Source organism: Uranotaenia lowii, chromosome 1 (genome assembly GCF_029784155.1).
Source record: "Uranotaenia lowii strain MFRU-FL chromosome 1, ASM2978415v1, whole genome shotgun sequence".
Lineage (NCBI taxonomy): Eukaryota > Metazoa > Arthropoda > Insecta > Diptera > Culicidae > Uranotaenia > Uranotaenia lowii.
In genome coordinates this window covers 86,933,171-86,960,303 of record NC_073691.1, presented here as the reverse complement: position 1 = coordinate 86,960,303, position 27,133 = coordinate 86,933,171, and the positions used below count along the sequence as shown (strand labels likewise).

Below are 27,133 nucleotides of genomic sequence, written 5' to 3'. Positions count from 1 at the left end.
TAATGGTTTCTATGGCATCAAAAATTTATCAAAAACTATAAAGTTACATACGTTTTCATTCAATTTTTCATTAAAAACTAAGTGTGTTGCAAGTTACCCCTTTTTCTAAGAATAGTGTGAATCGCATGTTTTTAGAAAATTAAAAATAACTGAGGAAATCAATAATTTTTCTGACTACGTCAATTTGATGTCCCACTTGCTTTAAAACTTTTGTTGCATAAAGGGTATGATTATCTTAGTTTTTTAGAAGGTGTTGAAGTTGAAAAGTGTTGCATATTTCCCCGGTTGACGGTACAGAGCCAGAACTTGGAGAACTTTTATTGCACAGTTTTTTAAACTTTTCTAGCAATAGAATCCATATTTTAAACATGACACATTCATCCAAAGATTCAAGACCTCCTTTATTCAGAGGAGAAACAGGAACAAGAAAAGTATATATAGCTCGAAAACTTATCAAGCAAATGGAGCCATATATGAAATGTGATGTTATTTGGTTATGAAAAATGATTTTATGGCAGTTTGTGAACCCTTCCCACATTGCGGGGATAAAGGCCCAACTAAAAAGTAATCCTTAATATCAAATTTTAAAACAAAATACTGAAAACCATAAGATGTAAAAGCTCTCATTATAAAGAAATCGAAAATTTATTTATAACTAGCTGACCCGGTGTGCTTTGCTTTTATTTTTTTCATAAAAGTAAAGCACACCAGGTCAGCTAAATAGTTATAATATAATAAGAGCATCAGAGCATCAGTATCATTTAAAATCAATTCAGCATAAATCAGAAACAACTATCTATATATATAAAAATGAATTTCTGTCTGTCTGTCTGTCTGTTCCCTATAGACTCGGAAACTACTGAACCGATTTACGTAAAACTTGGCAGATGAGAGTATTGGAGGCAGGGGAAGGTTCCTATTATGGTTTGAGACCCCTCCCTCTCTCCTGAAGGGAGGGAAGGGCCTTCCAAACAAAAGACAATTTTTTGCATAACTCGAAAAACAATCAAGTAATTGGTATCAAGTTTGGCATGGAGGGGTATTTGGGATTGAGGAATGTTTCTATGAATACAAGGTACCCCTCCCTCCTCTCAGTGGGGTGATAGGAAGGAGGGAGGGGGGCTACCTTACAATTTTTCATATAACTCGAAAACGATTCAAGATATTGAAACCAAATTTGGCATGGAAGGGTATTTGGGAACGAGACATGTTCTAATGATTATTTGAGACCTCTTCCTTCTTCCAGTGGAGAGAAAGGAAAGAGGGACGGGAGTTTCATACATTTTTTTCAGCAAATGGAATCAAATTTGGCATGGAATGATATTTGGGTACGAGAAATGCTTCTATGAATATTTGGTATACCTCACTCTTTCAAAGAGGTGAATGAAAAGGGGGAGGAGGGGTCTCCCTTGCAGTTTCCAGTATAACTGGGAGCTGATCGGACAAATGAAATTAAATTTGGCATGTAAGGGTATTTGGATACGAGATATTTTTCTATGATGAATTGAAGCTCCACCTTTTTTCAGCGGAAAGATATTGATAAATTGGGAAAAGGGGGCTTCCATACAAACGCATTTTTGCATAGCTCGAGAATTATTCGAGCAAATTAAACAAAATTTGGCATCAAAAAGTTTTTGAGTACGAAATATTCTTCTATGAATGTTGAGTTCTCTCTCACCCATTCATTCAATGGGGAGGACGGAAGGGGAGATGGTACTCCCTTTCAAGTTTTTGCATAAATCAAGAATTTACTACGCAAATAAAACCAAATTGGGCATGGGATGGTATTTCAAAACAAGAAGTATTTATATGTGAAACAATTCCTTTCTTGCAGTAGGAGGATAGAATTGGGAATTTAGGAAGGAAAGAGGAAAGCTTACATTTAACTTTTTTTTTACAAAATCCGAGAAATGGACAAAACTTAACATAGAAAATCATTTCAGTATGATTCTATGATTATTTGACACACCATTCTCCTTCCAGTGAGTAGGACATAGGAGGAGGGACGGGGGTCCATATGGCATGGAAAGATATTTGGTTACGAGATATATCTCTACGATTGTTATAGACCCTCACGCTTTACAGTGTAGAGAGGGGAAGAAAAGGGGAATGGGGTACATGTAATTTTTTTTGTGAACCTTGAAAACTTATCAACCAATGGAACTATAAGAGGATTTTTGGGTACGAAAAAAATGGGTATGATTATTAAAGATCACGACCTTAATTCAGCAGGGGGTGATGGGAAGGACAGCGGGGGCTTGGTTATCAGTTTTTAAGCATAAATTCAGAACATATCAAGCAAAAATAACCATATTTTATTAGTTAGATTGTTTGCGTATGAATAATTTGAGACCCTCCCAGCTCAGGGCGAAGCTTAAGAAACAGATTAAAATTATCAGATCTTTAACACAAATTTATAGATCAAGATTCAAAAAATTAGTATCAGTCATCTTTGTATTGCAATTCAAAACTACAGCTGCAGTTCTCATTTTATAGCGGGTGCTTTTGAATTATGTAATAATTTGATTTAAAATAATGTCAACAAAACAATAAAAATTTGAATAATTTCTGAAAATACAATTTGTTTTTGAAAGGTGTAGCAAAGCACACCGGACCAGCTAGTTTCAAAATAAGAAATGCAACTGGCGTTTGGAATTTCAATACAAAGATGATTTTATCTTATTTAATCTTAATTTTGCCCTACTTTGCCCTGAAACAACGAAGGATCTATATTTATCAGTATCCAACCAGCTTCTCCCATAAAAGATAGTCCCTTTTCATTGATAAGTGCTCGAATAATGCTAGAAAATGCCCATCCTTCTTCCATCATCCAATACTTGAAGGAAGCAGGCGTTTCTTATAATAATTTTTTAGGTCTCAAAAACCCTCTTTTATCAAATCTGGTTACAATAGATGATTAGTTCTTAAGCGGTACATCAAAATTAAATAGAACCCCCTCCTTCCCTCTCCTTTCTGCAAGGCGGTCGATTTTATAATGAGTTCAGAAACATATCTCGTATCCAAACACGTTCCCATGCAAAAATTGATTCCATTTGCTTGATTTTTTTCAAGTTATGCCAAAAATTGTAATCGTACTCATTGGAAGAAGGGTGATGCTTCAAACAAAATTGTTATTATCGCTTCTCATAACCCCAATGGAAGAATGAAGGAGTTTCAAATAATCAAACTATTTCTCGTATCACATGCTCTCCCATATCAATTAGGGATCCATTTGCTAGATTAGTTCTCAAGTTATGCCGGAAAATGTAAATAATAAGTTCCATTCCCTTTCCTATCTTCCCACTGGAAGGGGGGGCGCAATCACTGATAACACTAACTTGCCACTTGGAACAAAAATCCGATCATTTTTTGTCTAATTTTGCCTTCATTCGTCGGTATTGCGAACCTTGCCAAATAAGACAAAAAATCCCTGTAAGAAAAATTTACCTTTTAGCACGATTGTATCGTTGGAATTGCCTATTTTTTCTTGAAAGTTAGATAGCACTTTCCTCCCACTGGAAAAGAGAGGGATACCAAAGATTCAGGGAAACATCCCATGCTAATTTTGGTTCCATTTGCTTGATTTGTTCTGCAGTTATTTAAAAATAGGAAAACTCCCTTCCTCCTCTCCTTTTCCCTCTTCGAGTTTATTAGAACATTTTTCGTATCCAAATATCCTCCAGTGCCAAATTTGGTTCCATTTGCATGATCGGTTCTTGAGTTATGCAAACATTTGTATTTTGTTCGGGAGACCTCCTCCCCGCTTCCTGTGAGGGGGAGGGGTCTCAAACCATATTAGGAACCTTCCCCGACCTCCAATACCCCCTCCTACCAAGCTTCACGTAAATCGGTTCAGTATTTTCCGAGTCTATAGGGAAACAGACAGACAGACAGACAAATCTCCAATATTTTTCGAGCAGTCACCAAAAACTTTTAAAAAAATGTTATTTTAATTCAGTTACCTGCCTGGGGTGCAACAAAGTGCAAATCGAAGAGACACCTTGTAAATCTCGTTTCCATGTACTGGAATATGATGGTTTTGAATCACGCGTTTGTCAACATTGAAATTTCATTCATCCAAACATTTATTTTTATGATTTCATTTAGAATCTATTGTAGTATTTTTTTACCCCTAAATGTATGCAGCATCCTTATGTTCACAAAAAATGCAAAAATTTGGATCAACAGAAACCGAAAATTACTGCAATTGATATTTTTATGTGAAATGGTTTTTATGGGATCAAAAATTTATCAAAAACTATAAATTTATACACGTTTTCATTAGATTTTTTATTAAAAACTAAGTTTGTTTCAAGTTACCCCTTTTTCTTTGTAAAGTAGAAATCGCATGTTTTTAGAAAATTAAAAATAACTGAAGAAACCAGTAATTTTTCTGACTACGTCAATTTGATGTCCCTCTTGCTTTAAAACTTTTGATCAGTGTTCTGAATATCACTCATTTTCAATGAATGTTTCTGATTGCACTTCGCACCTGAACGTACAGCGGTCGGGTTTCGTTATTGATTGCTACTGGACCTACCCGATCATCGATCGTTCAATTCATCGCTAAAATACAGATCACCTCGCACGATGCTTGCTGTCAAAACAGTGCAGCACCATCATCAAATTGGAATATCACCAATGCGCAATGCATATGGCGAATCTTGTTGGTCTTCGATCAGGAGTGAATGGATCAGGCAGTGAGTGAATGATACATGAAGCCGATCATTAGCGTATTTTGTTTGATTTGATATAAAGCAAATTAATAAATTTATTTGTTGTTATAACGTTTTTTAACATCAGTATGATCAAAATCAAATTGCAGTTGTGTTTGTGAGGGAAAAATGTTCACTTTCGCCGTGTTTTTCAATTTTTACAAGTTCTCTTATTAAAATGTCGTACGTCACGTTAAAACTACTGAGAATTTATGGTGTCCCGCACAACTGTTTGATTTTTCTCGTCCTGCAAAAAATAATTTTGAATTTCATATAATTCAGGCAGATACTGAGTGAGCTACATTCAGAATGGATCAGTTTGTATCTCACTCATCTCCGATATGCGATGTTTGCTGAACCGATGATTCTGAATGATGCGACTCGGTTTGCATAGCTGATAGGAGCGCTGATCGAGATTGCATACCAGCCAGGCGAAGCAGTAGCGAGAGGCGCTATCCCATTATACAATCGGAATGTTTCCAACAGGAAACGCATCCTGAGTGTTTGTTTTGATTGATTTTCAGACCACTGCTTTTGATGCATAAAGGGACTGAGTATCTGTGGACGGGGATTTTATTAGAAGCCATTAAAGTTGAAAAGGTTTGTAAAAACATTTGAAATTTCTTCTTCCATATTGTATACCACTGAAATAAAGAAATATATTCAGTATTTTCTCTGTTCACTTTCGTTTGCGATATGTAGTTGTTTCTGTATTTTCATTTTTTTTATCAAAACTGATAGCCGGATAACGTAAAATTGTTTTCAACGCCAAACGGTTTGATGTTTGGAAATTCCGAAAAAAATTTGTTTCAAAAATGTTTTATTCACAAAAAAAGATAGAAGTGGATCACTATTCCCGTTGGGTAACCGAAGGACACTTCCAGCATAAGGTGGAATTGCGGGTAGTTCCTTGGTGGTCGAGTTTCTCTCCGTTCCGTGTCCGTTCGTAATCGTTCGTTGATGGTCTTCTTGGGTCGGCTCGTAATTAATGGAGCGTAAAGAGTGCTACTATCCTGGAAGCAGAATCACTATCCAACAGAATAAGAGAAATGGCCGCTCATCCGACACAGAATGATGTGATTGGAATCCTTAAAATTGTCTCTCGTACAATGAGGGATGGAATGTCCACTGATGAGAAGTACAAGATATTGCCGATCATAACAGTAATGCTTCATCAATGATATTGTAAACAGAATCGTTAGAAAATATTACTTGAACTTAGTTTTACTTCTTTGAACTAATCAACAATTACCTATACGAGAGTGATAAAAATTCCTTTTGCTATTCAAGGTTATTTCTGGAAGCAGAACTTATTTTGAATTTATTTCGGTATCTTTCCACACTGTTGCATGAAGGCTCATTTGATGAACACATTGAATATAGCAGCGCACAATATGCGACAAAGTCTCAAGAAGCTGCACATAATTACAAAGCACACTGCAGGAAATTGTTAATTAAATTATGAATTTATGCGCACGTGCTGCATTGGGCTTATTATAGCTACCGTAGTGAAAGAAAAAGCATAGACGAAAATCATTGCAATTGCAGCTGGGGAACTACCTTTTGCTTTGATTCTCATTTTCCATGCCAGGGCCGATAGCTATCGTAGTTTGGATAATCCGCTCTACTATGCCAGGAAAGTTCTAAGAAAACTACTGATTTTGCCGGGTCTATTACTGCATAACTGCTGCAATGAAACAGCAACTGAGCTTATCGAAGAATGTTAATCTATCTGAATAATTAATTTTGAATTCATATGAGCTCGGAATGCAACAAATCAACAATTCCTTTACTGTTCAAAAAAATCTTCTCAGCAGCATAGTGAAGCATCCGATTGTTCGTTCAATCAAGACCCAAGCAACCAAAAGTCACATATATTTAATTGAATGAAGGCTTTGAAAGTTACATATGGCTGACAAAGAAAATCAACTGCCAAATTCCCTTAAGGGGGGGTAGGGTCTAACGGGTAAAAAAAACACCATTTTCACGAATTTTTTCTAGAGCTATCGTTCAAACAAATGTATTCAAATTTTTTGCATTATACAAAGCATTGTTAAAAGAACATTTAGTAATTTTTTCGTAAAAAAATATTGAAAAATGAGCCGGTGACGGAGCACTTTCGAGGATGCCTTTTAGAAAACAGAATTTGCGATGGACACTGTTTCTCAGCACAGAATCATCTGAAGTCAAAAAATTAGAGCAAAATATATTTAATAGATTTTTTTCTGGACCCCAACGTTTTTATTTAACTTAAAAAAAAAATTATGAAATTTTTGTGGCTGTTTGAAGTAAAAACTACGATTTTTCACGAAAAAATCCGCCATTTTTTATCTGTAAAATCTCCCCAAAGTAAAAAAAAAGAAAAACGTTGGGGTCTGGTATTTTATATGTTGAAAATGTGTTCTAAATTTGAAATGAAACGGATAAGTAGTTTTCAAATGATAAAATAAAAAAATCGATTTTTTGAAAGTGTTAGACCCTACCTCCCCCTTAAGTGTACTCATTAATGCTCTTAAAGTTGCAAAAGTAATTAATATGTACCTACGTTTTATGTGACTTATTTTGCCCAACTCCCATGAGTATATGTAGGGGAATGTGGGGATACGCTTTTCTTATTTTCACCATATCTTTTTGGAAAAATTTAGCAACTCGACGTCTTTGATATTTTCTGACAGCTTGTAACTTCAAGTTTCTATGCTCTAAAAATTAGAACGATACTTGAACCCGTTGATGAACTAGAAGCATTTTCGTGGGAGTAAAAAAATTGCGATTTTTCTGAAGTTAGGGGAGACTTGATCCCCTATTGAAGGAGACTTGATGTTTTATTCAGGAAGCCCTAATCCTTGTATAAAAATCAAACAAAACCCCGAGATAGAATGTTAATTGACTATTTTGGTCATGTTTGTTCTCATTTAACAATTTATATTAGACATAAGAAGAAAATTCTATAACTTTGTCTCAACGCTAATAACATTGCATACTTAAAGGCGCTATTTTTTAGTACTAGGAAAAAATTAATTATTTTTGCTCTTTTCTTCAGACAATTGTTTGATAAATATTAGTATTTGGATAAATATTAGTAATTTCATGATCAGTAATCATAACGAACAATTCAGAAGAAGAATATGCCGTTTGGAAGGGGGATCAATTGTACCCAACTCTAGGGGATCAATTATACCCATAATCAACATTTTAGAAAACTTTTTCTGAAAAAAGTTGAGAGTTTTCCATTGCTTTGAAAATATGGCCTTATGAAGTTCATTTTACGCTCGAACGATTGATACATTGGAACAAATATTTTTTTCATAATTTTCCCATGAAAGGACCATTTTAAAGTGATGAAAAAAGATCTTCAAGTTACATTTTGTGAAATTTTTCAAACAAAGTTCAATTACTCAAACAATTATTTTGTTGAAATTTTTTAAACTACAAGCATTGTTATTTTGCTCATTTTGGCACATTTTTCTAGAACATTTGATCTTTGTAAGACATTCCAGTTTCGAGACATAGCTAAGGAATCAAGTATCCCCAGGGATCAAGTATCCTCATTCTCCCCTACTCATTTAAAACCTACTGCCCGATACTCCCGGGAACTAGCTCACAGCAGCAGGAGACCCCTTGAACTTTTTCTCAGGGTCGGCCTACTACTGGGTAAACGGAGGGAACGCGGAACAAATTTCAAGTGGCAAACTGTGGAGTTTCTCGCTAAAGAAAAAGTTGGAAAATTGAATTTTGGACTCTGGGTTTTATTTTTACTACAGTGTGGATGCGGTTCAGGGGTAGCTTCACTGGATTTTCAGGGTGTACGTCGACGGATTTCTTACGTTGGCGCGCTTGCAGGATACTGGTCGTGGAACTGCTGGATGGAGCTCTGGTGTTTCTCAGGTAACTATGGTGACCGAGACGTGGCGATGTGTACTCAATTTGTAGCTTTTGGGCACTAGAAATGGTAAGCACTGGCGTCTTCCTTCTTTGACACTATCGGCGGACCACAGCAAGGCCGTATTGGTCGCGCCGAGAGGGGATCTCCTTAATAATTAAGGCCCGTCGGGCCCGAGATTTCTCTCCTTTACGATGATGGTTCCACGGAACCAGAGAGTCTGGTCTTTTACGGATTAGACGTAGGCAGTCAAAGACTACCTAGGCCGAATCGCTTGCGCGTGTGAGGTCTCGGAGGACGTTTTTGTGATCGAAAAATCGATCCAAGAATACAAGGTCCTGAAATCGAGCAAAAATGTAATTGCAGGACTCAATTTTGGCTTTAATAGGTCACCATTACCTGAATGATCTACGTTAACCGTACTTTTTATTTTTCAGACACTCACAACATTCACACACAAACGTCAAAATGAAAATGACCTATAGCGGAAGCTAGGTCATCTTCATCCCTTCCTTTTACCATTTCTTCAATAGTTGTGCCACCCAACATGGCGAACCACCCCTACATGTTCATACTACTATGAACATTTTGTTGAACTCCCCCGCTGAAGCCCGCCTGATTATAAACTAAATATAATGTGTATTTGTTATTAAAAATTCAAACCAAACTAACTGATACATATGATTTTCCCTATTTCCCATAAATTTAACAACATACACAACAGCTCACCTATAACAATTTAAAATATTTGAAAAACGAACTAATACCTTTTGTAACAACGGTTACACATTAATGAACTTGATAGCTACAAAAATGATTGATGTGTACATTGTATGGAACTTAAGTCACATAAAGGGTACAAAACTGCTCAATACGAGATTTACTAAGTCACAAAAAGTGCATTGAGGTGCTTTCAAAATTAAATCACCACATCGAGTTTAAGTTTCAGTTAGAAAAGTGATTTTAAAACTATTATCACTCACCGCCCCCTTTTGCAAAATTTTCGAAGTCAACGCCCCTCTGGGAAAAATATTAGAAATTAAAAAAAAATTATAATCTGGATCGTTGAAAAACCATTCGCTTTCGGCTTTATGTTGTTGTAAGACATAACTCAAAAATCATTCAAATTTATATGAGGCATTCAGAGACAAAGGGGTAGGGGGTACTATAAGTAAAAATGTTCAATTTAGATTTAATAATGTCAAACGATTCTTCATATTCCAAACTATAATTCGTAATACTTTAAATTAACTGCAAATCAGTCCAATTTTATTGAATCCAAAAACATTTTTTTTTGATCCAACGTTTCGGTGTTGGTTAACATTCACAATGAAACTCCACCACAACACATCCGGACAATACGCTTTTACTAAAGCAATTCAGAATCAACAATTTTGTGAGTTACGCAAGAAATTAAGAAATCAACACACATTATACACTTTACTTATTGTTAAAAATAAACTACACATTACTAACAGGATCCCTGATGAAGGTGTTAACCAACACCGAAACGTTGGATCAAAAATAAATGTTTTTGGATTCAATAAAATTGGACTGATTTGCCGTTAATTTAAAGTACCAAAACATACAGTCGAAAACTAAAAAATCAACATAATTCGTAATTTTCAGATTTTTTGAATATTATTCACAAATTCTTTCGTTCGAAGGAAAAATGCAAACTTTAGAAAAAATGTATGGACAATGACTAAACATAACAACTTAAATGCGTGATTCCTCGAAATAAGCCTTTATGCACTTATCCGTTCTGGATCCAAGGGCCTCATATTGTTTCAAACCTCCAATAAACACTTAATTCCTGGACAATTACTTAAACTGATTCATTAATTTGTTTTGATATTAAATCATATATCTTAAATTTTTGTAAACAATAGATATTCACAATTCATTTGCATTATTCAATACAAACAAATTACTGTCAAGCCGGTAAAATAACAAAAAAAAAACTTTATATCTAAATTTAAGTCTAGTTCAAAGTAATGCAGCGTTTAAAGTATGCGGGTCTTAAAGTTTAAATTAGATTCTAATAACTGAATTCCGACAATGTTGGTGATAATCAAATGGATTAAAAGTTTTTTTTAAATCGATTGAAATAAAGATAAACAAATAAGAACTTGAAATAAAAATTCATTTACCTAATTTACCGATTTTTTCGAAGGTTTTTCCTGTTTCGCAGATTTTTTGGAACAATACATTAAGAAGATTATCAAGCATTGCCATTTAAAATAAGTCCCAAAACAAAATCAATATGTAGAGCGTATAAAAATTTTGTGACAATTTTAAGACATCTTTTAGATACATTTAAAAAAAAAAAATACTGAGATACTGGAACAAAAACTTGCTTGCAGCTCTGTGAAATTATGAATTTTTTAGTCTTGAATCTGATGTTTAGTTCTATAACGTAATTTCATCGTTTTGCATCGAGTTTACTCGTTGTTATTTCAAACTACGCGAAAATGGGAATTACGATCTCTCCGCCCCCTCAGCATTTCGAAAGCCCCACAAATTTCACCGCCCCACAGTGGTTCAAATCCCCAAAAAGCCGGAAAAAAGTCCATTTTTCAAGACATCGATAATCAAATTTTTTATGCTGGAATCGAATCTCCAATATTCTAGGAACGTTATGATGTATTTAGATATTTTCTAGGACTTTTTATACACCTTCTATGAAACAAACATGAAAGACAACTTAAACATAAGAATTAAAAATAGGATTTTATATTCTCTGTACAAAACAACATAAAAAAGCATATAAATCTTTAAAAATTTATAATTGTTAGTACCGAAGTGATGTATTATAATTTTATTCACAGTTTGGAGAAAAAAAAGTTCCTTACTAGCATGAACTTATAAAGTTTCGCTTGATTGACAACCCGAAATTAGATGAAAACATTTTTTGATTTACTCTATTTATTTTTCGGAAGCAGAAATAAAGCTTGCGCTGCCGATCGCCGTAGTAAATTATACACCGTTGGATAGGTGAAAGTCTCATCAAAAACATATCTTAAAATCAGCTGCTAGTTTTTGCTATATTTTGAATACGATGTCATTGAGTGGAACGCTGTTTGGTTTAAAAATGCAAATTTTAAAGTATTTATACAGAGTAAACCAAGCATTGTCTGCTTCGATACATACGCAAATCCAACTTAAAACATCAGTTTTAATATTTATCCAACCAACCTACAGGAATTTAGGAGTCCATACTTAGTTTTAACAAAAATATTCATAAATAATTGAAAAATATAAAATTTCCCAGTATAAAGCTCAAACCCCGTTTAAGCAAATATTGAAAAAACAGCAAACTTTGAAATAAATCTAATTTATTTTTTTTTTCAAATATCCGCCTATAATCTTTAACAAAATAGCTTTTTAATAATTTTTTCCCACTTTTTTTTATTTTGAACCACTGTGCGCCCCCTGGAAGCTCTCAACGCCCCCAATGAGGCGCTATGGACCACTCTGAAAACCACTGAGTTAATAGAACAACATCTAGGCGTGGTCTTGTGGTAGCATTTTCGATTCTCACTCACCAGAAGGTCAGGGTTCGATTCCCAAGTCGGGCAAATTTTTTTTCCAATAAGTAATTTGGTAATTGAGTGACCATTCTGATGCGATATAGGTGTAGGAAATGTAAGAAAAAAGCATTTTAGCAATTTGTCGAGTTCGGAATCCGGTGCGTGGCATCATGGCGGCACCATGTACAGAACATAGTAAATAATCAAAAGCAGGTGATATGAGCCGATGCCAAGGGTGCAGTTGAGACAGAGAGAGATTTGTTGCTTATTTTACGTTTTTTCGGGAGCTGAATTAAAAGGCCGCTGGAAGCTGAATAGAAGATCATTTAGACTTGTTTTGAAACTTGAATGTATCAATAAGAACTTAAATTTTGAGCTGCATAGAACGGACTTCATATCAATGATGGGGCTGAGTAAGCGTTTCTGTACCTGTTTTATGCGACTTTTGGTTGCTTGATGAACCCTCCAAATTCATTATTGACTTTTTAATGACACAAATAAAAATCTGAGGAATACTAAGAGCTATCAAATGTGATGTGTCGCATCGAAAGTAGATCGCTTGTAAATATCATTTTTTATTTTAATATAATGTAAAAAATTTATCATTCAATGATGACAAAATGATGATGACACAGTTTCTCACATCGTGAGATAGTTTTTGAAGTTTTTGAATCTCAGAAAATTTAAAAATCGAGCAGTACCTAGGTGTATATTTTTTTAAATTTTCCGATGTGATTAAAAACTTCACCCAGTATGTCGGATTGGCTTAATGATATCGTCTACAAACTATATGATGCTTTTATTTTCCAATTCCAACACTGTGAAAATATTTTTCGGGCAATCACCTTTTTTTTTTCAAATGAATATTTTATAATTTAGTTACCAGTCTGGCAAGACCGGATTAAGGGGGGGGGGGGGCAAAAGGGGCAATTGCCCCGGGGCCCCCCGGCTCAAGGGGCCCCCCGAGGGAAAAAAAGCTACAAAATTACTTTAATCACACTACTTCAATTTCTACACATCTATGAAAAAAAATCGAAACTAGGAAATCGGAATGAAAACTTGAAATATAACAACTAAAGGGGCCCCCGTGAAATAATATCTAGAATAGCTTTTCTCGTACATGAATTAAGGGGGCCCTCTAGAGTAAATAGTGAAAAAGTTCTCCCGCATTTTTCGGACTGAGAACATCAATATCTTGGTATTGAATTTCAAAATTTTCAACCCAAAATTTGGACAAAATTAATGTAAACCGAATTCGAAAAAAATAAGAAAAATATGAGGAAAAACACCTCAAAGTTTCATTTTTTTTTATCGAAACATGTCAGTCAGGATATTCTGTAAGGATTTTCATTTGGCTTTAGGGGCATCGAATGAAACTTTTGCCACATTTAGAATAACAATTTGATAACTTTTTTTTATCTGATGAAAATCATATTCATAAACATCTCATGAAAATTTGTGATTCAAAGATATAAAAAAAATATCTTTTTTTAAATTTAATTCATATTTAGTTTCATAAAACTTGATTTCAAATTATGATTTAGATTTGAGACACTGAATTGTGGTTCTGAAAATAACCAAATTCAAAGTTTTAAATTCTTAGACACTTATATCTAGATCTCTATGGATGGAGTTTGAATTAAATTATTTTGTTTATTTAATATTTTAATTTTGTATTCTTCATTTCAAATCTTCATGACACTTTCCAATTGTCATAAGGTGAAAATTTCTCGATGAAGCACAAACCTGACGCCCAAAGATGAAATGAAAATCATTTAAAATATCTATCCAGTGATTATTTGAAATCAGAGAATTTTAGTTGGTGATAGGGGTATTAAAAGTTGAGGATTATATTTCGCATTTGAAAGCTCAAATCAGAGCTTTCATTTTGAGAAATTTCTAAACTCTTCCGCAATTTTTGCACGTAATTGCTTAACAATTTTTATTTGAAGATACCAGAAACCTTCTTCTACACAGACAACATGGCTATTTGAAAAGAGTATATTGAACTTATCTCCAGTTGTTTTACACTTAAAAAATGTTTTGTATTCTGTAGGATAGTGTTTAGAAAAAAAATCATAGGGGCCCCCCCGAGAAAAATTTGCCCCGGGCCCCCCGATGGCTTAATCCGGCCCTGCAGTCTGGACTAAATACATCAAAATCCAAAATCTAAAATTTGCCATATAAATCACGTTTCCATATGCTGGAATATGATTTTTTTGCATCACGCGTTTGTTGATTTCAAAATTTCATCCATCAAAACATGTTTTTTTATGACTTCAGCTGGTAGATTTTTTTTGCAGTATTTTTTTACCCCTAAATGTTTGGGGTGCTGTTTTCTTTGAAATAATTTTTGACAAATAAAATGTATAATTAAATTCAAACAAAACCAAAAAATACTGCAATCTGTGCTTTTTGCGTTATGACATCACAAGTATATAAAAAACTTTAAATTCTAAAACGTTTCTATTTCATTATTCATTAACTTTTTCCTTTTCATGGTAGCACAGGTAACCCACAACTTTGTAAAGCTTGCATTTTAACTAAGCGCTTTAGATCAACACCGTTTTCTCCCCGATTGTATCGATATGAGTAAAGAAACATTGCACAAAAATAAAAAAAAACAATTCACTAGGTTTTGCTCGGCAGATCAAAAGCTGCGCAAAAATCTTTTTTTCGAATTCCACTCAACTCGTTATTTATTGTTCAATAACTTTACAAGTTTTCATAGTTTTTTTTTTAAATAAAAATGCTGACATGGAGAAGGTTGCCTATGCACTTTGTGGTTTATCTAAAGGTAAGGACAAGAGTACCATTGCACGAGTGTGAGAATCAGTTTTTTCAATGTACTTAGATTTCAACTAAAACAAATAAAATTTCGAATAAGTAAAGTGGATCACTGGTGGTACACTGGGAACAAAATGTACTTTTCTACTTGTAAAACTTTTTATCAATACTCATGAAAATCATTCCGCCAAAAAAAAACTTTCGCTTCAGGATTTCATCTTCTAAAATGACCAAATATTTCGAAATATTTTTAAAAGTTCGTAATTTTAAATATTGAAAAACGGCATGTTTTGTTTTTTTTGGCACAAGTGGCAAAGTGTCATGGCGACCAATTGTTCAAGGCAAAAATGAAAATTTAAAAAATTTCAATAATTAGACTTCCGAGGGTTGGCTATACCAACGAAGTTTTTTTCCAAATAGGATCGTATTAGTTTGTGGTCAATGAAGTGATGAAATTTCATGTTTTTTATTGTTATTTCTTGTTTTTCATTTGCACCCCCTATATGTTGTTATCTTCCCAAAAGAGCATATATGATCCACCTAAAAACCCTAATATATCACGTGGATCATTAAAGTAGCCTAAAATTATGCACCTTTTGTTCTTGAACTTTAATTGTAAATCCATATTTCTATTTTAAAAACGTTGAAAACCTTAAACTCAAGATCTATTCTTCGAAATTATCGACGTTTTTCGGTGAGTTTTAATAAGAATAAAACAGATTTACCAGTTGTCTATACGTTTCGAGCTACTTTGGCATTCGCTCCTCTTCAGTAGACAAATTGACTGGCCACCGTCTAAAGTATTTTGATTTGATTTTGATGATCCAAAAAAATTTTGTTACAGGACATTTGCGTAATTTTACAGGAAATAATTTTTGCTGTGTACGATGTTTGGCGAAATAAATAAATAAATTAATGTTTGCCAGAAACTTGTTGATTTTCATGTTGAGAAGTATACAAACTTATAAAAATCTTTTTATCTGACACATAAACTGCGAAATGAGAATTAGTTTGGCCAAAAATAGTCAACGGACCTTTTATCATCAGATGTTGCTTGATTTTCGCCTAGGCTTAAGCACCCTGAATAAACAAGGATCACGTCTGCTTTCATGACGGGTCCAGTCTTCTTTAACTTTAAAAATATCACAAATTTGCGTCCCATGAAAATGCTTAATTCTCATTCTCCCCTACTGTTTCATACGTTTTGTGTAAAAAACTGAAATGGTTATAAAAAAAAATGATTGGAATTATAAACTATTTTTTTATTCAGTTTGTGAAGGTTAATGAAATATTCCATTCGAAGCTAATCATACGCATGAAGAGCTATATTTAACAGAAGTAACACGAAAATAGTCCAAAAACTGTCCCGATTCACTCCATTCAACGGTATTTTATGTTTCTAGCTTACTTTATAAATGTCATTGAAATCTTATACGTTATTTTTCACTAAAAGTCTCCATAGGAATCAAACTAGTAAGATTTTCCAAGTCTCCAAAACAACTGTGTCTCGATACTACCTTTTTTTTTCTCCCTGAAATCCTTCTATTTCCAAAACCCCCCATTTTTAGCACAAAAGTTTGCCAATCACTGCATAACAAGTTTTGTTTTTCATCCTTTCGGTTATGAACAGGAAAAAAACACACCGAAGGAAGAGGTTATTTGTAAGTCACCGTGTTTTCTTTTATCACAACCCCGGTCGACTTTACGAAACCGACAGACTGTGTTATTTTTGGGGGTTGCAAACTCGTGTGAAAGTACTTTTCGTGGCCTCAATTCTGGCTGCCAAATAGCATAAAAGCTAACTCTCCACTTTTGATGTCGCCCTTCGCTCAACCCAAGACCGGCTAATGAAAGCTGGATGGGGCGGCAAAATAGAGAGCTTCATTCGCACGGAACCCGACGGATGCTGCTGGGCCTGGATCCCTCATCGTTGGCCCGGGGAAAAGGCATCAAAATTTACCATAAATAAAATCATTCACTAGGAAATCATAATTTCATTTCCAGTTAATGTCGAGTATGAATTTTCATTTTCCGCAAAGAAAAGCAAGAAAATTGCTTCCATTTTCGTGTGTTCTCAGCTGCCTTCCGAAGAAAGTTCCGACGGGCAGAATAGCAAAATAACCATTTTGGAGTGGTTTCCGCACAGAAATTGGAAAACGAAGGCAATTTTAAGGGTTCTATACCCTAGAGCAACGGTTGTGAGTTTTCTGGGTTGAGCCTTTCTCGTGTTTTCCGGGTTCAAAACAGGAAAAAATGCCTTGATGTTTTGAAGAAAATAGAAACTTGTAGCGATTTTTTCCAGGAGGCTTTTACACTGAATTGCGGTATTATTTTGCTGATGTTTGTTTCAACAAGGTGTAATTAAAATTTTCACTTCAACTAGGAATTGTTTGTCTGGTGTTTAATTCATCTTATCTCAGCATAACTTAAAGTCTAGAACATCCAAATTTCAAAAAAAGCTTCAAGAAACAATATATTTCCTCGGCCTTAATCAAACATAGGCCATTGGACGATGCGACACTTAATTGCTATTGTTTCAGGCTTCGTTATGCTAGACCAAGGGGTCATAAATATATATCTTACTCACAGCCGACGACCAGCATTGCCGAGAACATCATTCTATCCGAAGCCTTACTACCCCTTGTCAATCTGCTCTCCGGTATGATCCTTGACCAGTCACTTGGCCGGCAGTAAAAGATTTATATTCGGACACAAGCCGAAGGACCACACAACCAACTTCTGCAAGGAAGCAGCAGAAACGGTCGCACTACTCTCTGAGCCTCCCATAAATTCGGCGATTTTCTTTATCTTTCGTCTGAATGATGACGCATTAACAAACGATGACGTTGGAAGAGCGTGCTGCCGCCAAAGAAGCAATGATGATGAGGTTGTCCTGCTCTCTATGACGCACACAATAGATCAGTTTGACGCGCCATAAATCTGGACATAGACTCTATAGTAGAAAATTAATGATGACACTTTGGATTCCAATTAAATCCGTTGGCATACTGTTTATTGCTTCTGGTTACTCTATGTTTTCTTTTTTCTTTCGTTTTTCTTGTTCAATTTGCTTCTTTTATCTATTTTTTTCTTATTTTTTTATGGAATTGTTGTTATGATAAGATTCTGCAGAAAGGGTGATATGGTCAAAATTTGTTCAAGGGAAAACGCGTGTAAATCGGTGAAATCGTTTATTTAAAAAATCAAATTATACTTCTTTTTCAAGTTTAATTAGCATAAAATTCAGGAAAAATATTCAGTTAGGCTTCCGCTTTTCCAAATCCGAATTGCCGGGCCTTACACTTAACCTCTGCCATCAGATTTTGTACAGCCACCTTGTCCACCTTCTTCGCCGCTGAAAACCAGTTTGCCTTGAACTGCTGCTCGTCCTTAGCAGTTTTTTTGGTGTTCTTTAGGTTTGGCATGACAATAGCCCAGTATTTCTCAATTGGGCGGAGCTCTGGCGTGTTGGGAGGGTTCTTTTCCTTGGGAACCACCTGCACGTTGTTGGCGGCGTATCACTTCATGGCCTTTTTACCGTAATGGCAAGATGCCAAATCCGGAACAACCGTGTTTCTTCAGGAAAGGCAGCAGACGTTTATTCAAACACTCTTTCACGTAAATTTCTTGGTTGACAGTCCCGGAAGCTATGAAAATGCTGCTTTTCAAGCCACACACAGGCACAGATGGCTTGCCAAATCAGATAAGTCTTCGCGAACTTTGACAGTTTCATGTGCTTTAAAATATCTGCTACCTTTCCCCTTCCTTTTGCCGTATAAAACTCCTGTCCCGGAAGCTGCTTGTAGTCGGCTTTGACGTAGGTTTCGTCGTCCATTACCACGCAGTCAAACTTCGTCAGCATCCGGGATCGCGCTTTGGCCATCGTATTTTGTTTATCATCGCGATTTGGAGTCATTACCTTCTTGTAAGTCGATAGTCCGGCTCATTTTTTGGCTCGATGTACGGTTGTAGATGATACACCCAGCTTATTTGTGGCATCTCGGAGAGAGAGATTGTGGTTTCGCTTGAAACTACCGGCTGTCCTCTCAGCGGCTTCCGGTTTTCGATTTCCCCCCGATCTAGACTTCCTGGCAGTCAACAAACGTTCCCTAAACACTTTAATTACATTTGTAACGGTTAATTTGGCAACTTTTAGCGATTTTGCCAGCTTTGCGTGCCAGTAGCTCGAATTTTCGCGACGCGCGAGCAAAATTTTGATACGCTGCTCTTCTTCCTTGGACGGCATTCTGACAACTGAAGAGTGAATTCCAAAATCAAAATAGGAGCAACATTCTACACACACACACACCTTCAAAATGAGGGGTGTTCAGGTTTTTTAAATGCAAAATTGAAAGAAATACGTCAAGTTGATATTGACCAAATTTTGATAGTATCACCCTTTAGACTAAAACCTTATTGCAAATTTGATTTATGGCACCCAAATTATTCAAAATCTTCTCTTAAATTCTTTGCACCTAGGAAAAATGTGAAATTTGAAGCCTTGAAAATTTTGTCAAAAACTTTTTGGATATGGAGTTTAGGATTCAAAAGAACGAGAAACACAAAATAAAATAGAGGCTGAAATTGGTTTCTTGAAGAATATTTCATATCAGCATAAAATTTTGAATGACTTTTCCCCTCTTTTACAACCAAAGTGGCTAGTTATAAAGTCATCTATTTATACTAGGATTTTGTTTTTATTTAGCTAAATCTGTTGACTATCGTAAGTGGCTACCAACTTATGATGTGTAAAATTAGTATTCTATGAATGAATTTCGAAGTTCAAATGGTTGGTTTCAAATTTTGAACTTGTTTAATTACACTTCTTAGTGAAAACCCACTTTGAACACGAGCTGAGGGTTTTATGTGTCAAGAATTGGGTTTCAATACAAAAGGTATTAACTGGAGTGCAAATCGAAATCTACAATTGATTGGTTTCAATTCGTGAACGTCATAAAGAGCCGTGAAATGAAATGTCTCAAGACTGGAGAGTGATTTAAGACGAAATTCCGCCGGAGAAGAGCCGAATTTCTGACATGTTTGTCAACACTTATTTTTAAACACCATTTGGGATCAAGTGATTTCCCTGTAAATTCATTTCTTGTACAGAAAATTTTACTGCGAAAAAATCTCCATGGGGGGGGGGGGGGTTAAACCCCTAAACCTCTCCCCCCCTTTCGCGTTCGCACGGCCTTGGGTACCTACAAGATTACTCATTTTAGGATTTTAAAAACAGCGAAAACCAAAGTTTTGAAAATTTTTGTTTCCTTCACAAGAGCAGAATCTTAGAAAATCTTTATTTTTTTACAATACAACCATCAAATACATACTTCAATATACTAGGGACATTGCCACGAGCATACATGGTATAGGATTCAAACGCTGGAATTTGTTTGCAATAGGGTTTTTAATAAGTTTTTCGTTCATCAGAAATCATCTGTCACAGGACCTCGGTACCGGCTAAACAGCTTACAAGCTATGGAACAAGCAAAAATTTGTTGTTTGAAGTTAGGTTCGAATGACTTATAACTTGACTTATAACTTAACACTTCTAGCTTATCGGACAAAAGTTTTTAGGACATTACAGCGATCTACATTTAGTTTTTCGCTTATTAAAAATTAAAAACGTTGGTATGAGACTTGACTTACCTGATGACCCTTAACCGTAGTTGTCGATCATCTGCTCACTCTAATGTTTGATTTGAGCTTTGTGGACATTTTTGGCAGTGTTTGCACACTTTTCCACCAATATTAAGTTTTTCAAAAAAAGGGCTAAAAGAACTTTTCACAGGCAGCAAAATGCTGTCAAAATTTTGAATGCCTTATGCCTTATGTCTCACTCGCAATTTTACCCCTGAATGTATGCAGTACATGTGCAGCACAGCTTTAGGGACAGAAAAGATGTAAAATTAAGTTCGAATAGAACCAAAAATCCCTTTAATTGGTGTCACAGCGTTCCAAATTAGGCACACAAAAAGTTAATTTTTTTGGATACAAGATTTGATTCTTTCTTTCAGAGGGAAGACGGGAAGGAGGAGGAAGATTGTTATTTTATTTTTTATAATATCTTTATTTTAAACGGAAGAGGAAGACTTTTATTCATATTTTTTGGCATAATTCGAGAACGAATGAAGCCAATAAAGTAAGATCATTATTTGAGAATTAGAATCAGTATTCATTTTCATTACTATTCGAACTTTAATAAGCAGGTTTCATTCAAAGAGGTTGTGCTTGATGTTAAAATTTTAATTGAAAACGATACACTAATACACAAAAATTCAAATTATTTTTGACACACATTTCATCAATTCTACAAAGTGTAGCAAAGCATACCGGGTCAGCTATTTTATAATATGTAACGATTCAATTGGTGGCCTGGTATTGAAAACTTATCCGATTACCTTGTGATTGATGTTTTCACTTGAGCTCAAACTTATGGAAATCGGTTTGGAAAATAATTGTTTTATCAATTGAGCTAAATAATTAATGTTTCCATAATTTTTTAATATATATATAAATTTAACGTGAGAATATTATCAGCTTTATTCTATGAGTGAGTTTTTTAGAGCAAGGTTGCCGAAATACAGAGTGTAACTACACACAATATTTAAATTTTGAATAGATTTTCAAAATTTTAATTTTTTTGTCCATTATGAAAGTTAAACTTCTTACTTTGACTGATTTTTCCTTTGAATAAAAAAAACCTATTTATCCTGAATTTTCAATGAAATCAAAGGAAATAGCATCACAGGAATTCATAACAGAATTTTTGGATAAAATCACATAAATGGAAATTTGATATCTTTTTTGAAGTAAGAAATAAATTTGAAAGGATATTTTAAGAACATCTTTGGAAGGCAATGTTTCTGTTATTAACGTAAAAAACATTTATTTTTAAACTTGAAAATATTTAGAGATGGAATTTTTTGGAAGATTTCACAGTTACATAAAGATTAAGAATGAGGGTAATAAAAGATGTTGACAGTACGAAATAGTTCCGCTCAAGAACAGAATTCTTTCTACAGTAAAAAGCTCTACACAGCAAAAATTATTAAAATGACGCATATGTCCTGTGACAAAAAGGAGCAGGACATTTACCGTAATTTTACAGGTCGAATACATTATTACGTGACATTTAATTTTTAGTGTACAACTTTTTTACAGGACATTTGCTGTAATAATAAATGAATCTTTGTTAACTTTCAAGGAAAACAATTTAAAATTTCCGGGTTTGTTAATTACAGGTGATTTATTTCAAAGGTTGCAGTTTTCAGTGACACGTAATATTCAAAAAAAAATTTCTGTGAAGAGTTATTGGGATTTACTCAAAAATATTCTACAAATCATCATTAGGAAGCAGAAACCAAGATCTATTCGATGAATAGAATAAAATCGTTCGGATATAACTCCTTTTCATACGGCTTGATTAATTCCAAGTTGCGTCGAATTGAGCCATCTAGTTTAGGGATACCATACGTACTCTTTTAAGAGTACATGTACTCTTTTTAGATCGAAAAATGAGCGTACTCTTCTTTTTGTAAAATTTTACCAAATGTCCTCTTGATACATGAAGATCAAGTATTCTTATAAATTGTAAAAACTCCTACTTTTTATTCATTCGTTGCAAAACACTTCAGTTGAGCTTCTTTTGTTAAATGTTTCAAAGGATGGATTCCTATGAAAGGAATAACGATTTCAATCTGGATTTTTCGTTCAAAATTAGCGCCTTTTAGTATGCAATGATATCCTGAACAGTAGGCATTATGCATAACAACAACAAAAACATAGTGCACAAATCAAATGCGAACGAATCAGCAATAATGTTTTGGAAGAGTGAAAAATTACGCCTATAAAAAAACTATTTAAAAATTAATTTTTTTTTATCAACTTTCGAGTGGTTTCTCAGTATATATTTAATTAAAACTTTATTTATCTATTTGTCAATTAAGTCACATATCTTGCAACAAATTGGCGCTATTTGAATAACCTAAAACATCATGGCTTTGAATAAATGGCGTTTGTCTTAACAATTTTGAAAATATTTCTCAATGTACTCTTTTTGGCGTAGCAGCATATGGTAACCCTAGATTCTAGTTCTGCTAAAAAGCAGTTACCCTATTAAGAATAACAGAAGATGCTCTTGATGAGAGGGTGAGAGATAAAGGCATCGAAAACTCCACGAACTGACGACGATCTCGAAAACTACGTGAAAAACCGCGAAGTCCTACTGGAACAGAAGGAAAAATTACATCTGTTTAAATTAGAGATTTAATACGTACCGTTAAACGGGGTAACTTTGATCACCGGGTTAACTTTTAACATCAATCAAGTTTTCCACATTATCATCAATAACTAAGTTTATGGTTTGAATTTTTGAAAACTGTTTTCTACGTTTGAAAGCCTATTAATTGAGTATCAAATAGACAAAATTTGGTTTGTCTACATCTAAAAATATCTTTTTTTTTTCAAGGCTCGCAAACAAACAGCTCTCCTGATGATATCAAAAAGTATTTAAAAGCAAACAGGTGGTTGAATCTCAAAAAAAAAAACTTTTATTCTTTGTATATGTATAGTTATAGTGCTATTTTTATAGTCATTTAATGATAAATTTTTGATATTTAAAAAGAATGGACATTTTCCAAGAGTAAGCCCTTATTGGACAAATACATATGAATCCTATCCAATGGTTAACTTTGAAGAAAAAATGAAAATGGAAAAAGTGGGAGGGCCTAGGGGAATGTGTGAAAGTATAATTAGATTTGTATTTCGAAGCTAAAACTATTTAGCAATTAATTTAATTTTTGCCCCTAGATGTATGCAGCATTATGGTTTTTTTTTTCGATTATTAATGTTTTGAAAAGAAAACGTTAAAAAGCTAGGTGAAATTGTTAAATTAGAATTTGTAAACAATTATGAAAGTGTTTCCTCGAAAAAACTCGTTAAAACCGAAAACTCGTTAAAACCATCAAAATGGAGACTAATCAATGTAACCCCAAAGCATCAATTCCTGAACATCGATGAAATCGATTTTTAAATTAAATTTAAAGTAGTCAAATTAATTTCTGCAACCATGTTTTACGTTCATAGGAGTCCAGTACTAGTTTTAAAAATATGAAGCATGCCACATTCTCCTTAATAGGAAAAATAATCGAAAAATATTGAAAAAAAGTGATCAATATTACCCCGGATTACGGTACTCTTTTAAGAGTATCCGTTCGCTTTTTCGATCGAAAAATGGGCGTACTCTTTTTTTTGGAAAGTTTTTCCGATGGTACTCTTTTTATTGTTGAAAGACATTTGATCAGAAAAACCAACGTATTTCTTCCATTTTATCCACATCTTATGCAAAAACTGCAAAAGTAGGTAATACAGTTTACAACGAATGGTTTTAATCATTTTTAGTGCATTTTTAATCGGTACTAACAGCGAGTGCGATTAGCGCCTTTGATTATACAAACAGTACAGTAATCAATATGCACAAAATTTAGGTATAGTACATACAAGAATATTAAAAAAAAAATTATAATTGTCATGTAAGTCACATATCCTTCAAGGCATTAACAGCATTTGATTAAATAGAAATATTTCGGTGCCACCTGAGAAAGAACGAGATATGTACAGAAGAACCCCGTTCATCCGAGCTCCGGTTATCCGAGCCACCATTTTTATCCAAAATCCATGTAAAAATGTGTTTTCTCTTTATTTATAAAAAAATCATCGCGATATATACTCTTTTTGGTGTAGCGGGATATGGTAATCCTAGTTTGCAAGTTGCTATAGATATAGCACCCTTGGCCACTACGCAAGAAAATGCAACGGCGAACCAAAATACTATAATATAAATAAACTAATTTATAACAAGAACTATATTGACGAAATAAAGAATATCTCAACCTATGTTTACCTTGCGATCGTGTATACACATCCTTCTGAATAATGAATAATAATAATAAAAGCTAATAAAATTTTATTTCTTTCTTTTTCCAGAACAAACAATTCCAGCTCTAGTAACGATTTTATTAAGGTATGTACAAGCAAAGTGTCTTCTAAAACAAAGTATTATTGAGGTTTTGTTTAGGGTTACCATATCCTGCACAGACCAAAAGTGTCGTTCACTCTTCATTTGTGTATGTGTCTTTTATGTAAATTTTTGTGGTGCATATTGTCTGCTGTTAGGCGCATATAACCTATTCAAAGGCGCTGATTGCCTTCACAGTTTAATTCGACGTCTAGAAGATAACTTCCGGATATAAAGTTATCTTATTTTTTGCAAATTTTTTTCGACACAGAATTGCGATTAAAATCGATTTATGATGCTCCCTGTTTGACCCATCGTTTATAGAATTTAACAGAAAATTGAAAGCTGAAGTACTGTGCCATGAATGCATAAAGTGTTGCATTTCTTTCGGACTTCTCGTAAGAATGTGTTCTGTAAAGAATAAATCCGTTTCTCTAGATGATATGACTTAATATGCATCAAATACTGGCATAAAGACTAGAGCTCCCACGCTTAATGATGCATGACAAAGGTTGCCAGAATTTTTTCAGTACGTATCCGGGCCGGACAAATCCGGGCAATCTCATATAAAAACCTGGCAAAATCATGACAATTGATTTTAAAATTGACGACCATAAACCCGGGCAATATCCGGGTAATTTTAGCAAAACCTAGAAATAACTCAACAAAAATCAAGAAAAAAAAATATTAAAAAAAAACAATGAAAAAAAAATCATCAAAACTCATCTAGGGATTTTAAATCGTATTTTAGGCTTCCAAAGAACATTTCATGATTTTTTTTATAAAACTTGCTTAAAAAAAATCGTTTTGGAGGCATTAATACAAAAAAAAACATTACAATTTGATTTTTTTTTTGTTTGATTTGCCAAAAAAAAAAACGAATAAACCGGGCAAAGCCCGGAAATTTTTAATTAAATCCGGGCAATTGGGCCAGACCACAACTGTTCCCAAATTTTGTATAAAATATCATGGTAAACCCGGATAAAACCGCCTAATCTGGCAACCTTATGCATGGCCACTACATTTAAACGAAACAAGTATAACATTTTATGGGATTTCCATCCTACTGGATAATTCATCAAAAAAAAAAGTGAGAATCGAACTCACACCAGCATCCCATCTCGGCTTGGCAGTCCGACTGAACCATCTGAGTCGGTTATAGTTGGAGTCATAGTCTTGCTGCCACCGCTGATTACCAAAAAAAACGCTCTGCATTGGCAATATCCTTGGTGGCTGATTGTTTCCATTCTGCTTTGCCTTATGATATTCGGCCGGTCCGGCATAGAATCTTATACCGATAATTCCACCTCCTAGGAAGTTCATTATTGGAGTAGAGTCTGAATTGTGGGTGTTGAAAAATAACACTTCGTTCATCAGTTAGTTAAAGTAAAGAACTACATTTTGAAACACAGGAATATTATTTAATTTTATTTATTCGGCACAACAATTTTCAGTCACAGTCTGTACAGTAATCTAAATAACTAAATACTGTAGGTACTGATTCACATAAACCTAAATATTCTGGATTTCCTTTCACTGCTGCACATAGAAGTAACGTGTTCATCTCATCTGTGCCTATCGCTTAAAATCCAAGCTAATCCAAAATGTTCCAAGCTACAGCAGCAGTGGAATGTCGGATTCGCTGTTGTATCTTTTTCAATAAACACCGGAAAAAGCAGGCAAACATGAACCTATCATAACATGGTCTCTGGCCGTGATTACCTTCCGGTTTTTCGCCAGTGCTGATAGTTAAACGAGAGGATGTTGATGATGATGATGACGTGGATTGGGCGATGACGAGTCAGGTCAGGCTGTGTGTTGTGGATTCAGCCTGCACTTCCGATGTGCATCCGCTAAATGATGTTAGGGTCTTAACCGAAATCGTGCCTGAGTCCAACCTGAGAAGAGCTGCAGGGTTTCCGCTACTGCTGCTACTGAATGAAGAGCCGTTTCTATTTGTCACAATGTGGTAGCAATGTGTACTTTTTCTATGTACTACATAGATACATCTATATCTAAAGAACGATACACAGATGCATTCATTTCAGGAAACTCAAATGTGGATAACATTTCCGGTCGTATTTCGGTTGGCATTTTTCTTCGCTAAACGAATCTTTTGCAGGCGGCGAGATGAAAGTGGCGGGTATGTCGTCACGTATCTACACATGCAAGTTGCTTTTTAAAGGCAGAGTCGGGCGGG

At 34.6% G+C, this 27,133-nt stretch overlaps 1 protein-coding gene across 1 annotated transcript in view; it reads left to right on the top strand.

Annotated features, from left to right (window-relative positions):
• Positions 1-27,133, top strand: part of LOC129739041 (irregular chiasm C-roughest protein-like) — a 557,100-nt gene that overhangs the window by 195,874 nt on the left and 334,093 nt on the right. Inside the window, exon 3 of the mRNA XM_055730416.1 lies at positions 24,903-24,939. The gene's annotated coding sequence lies outside the window, so the exon portion shown is untranslated. The remainder of the gene's footprint in view (positions 1-24,902; positions 24,940-27,133) is intronic.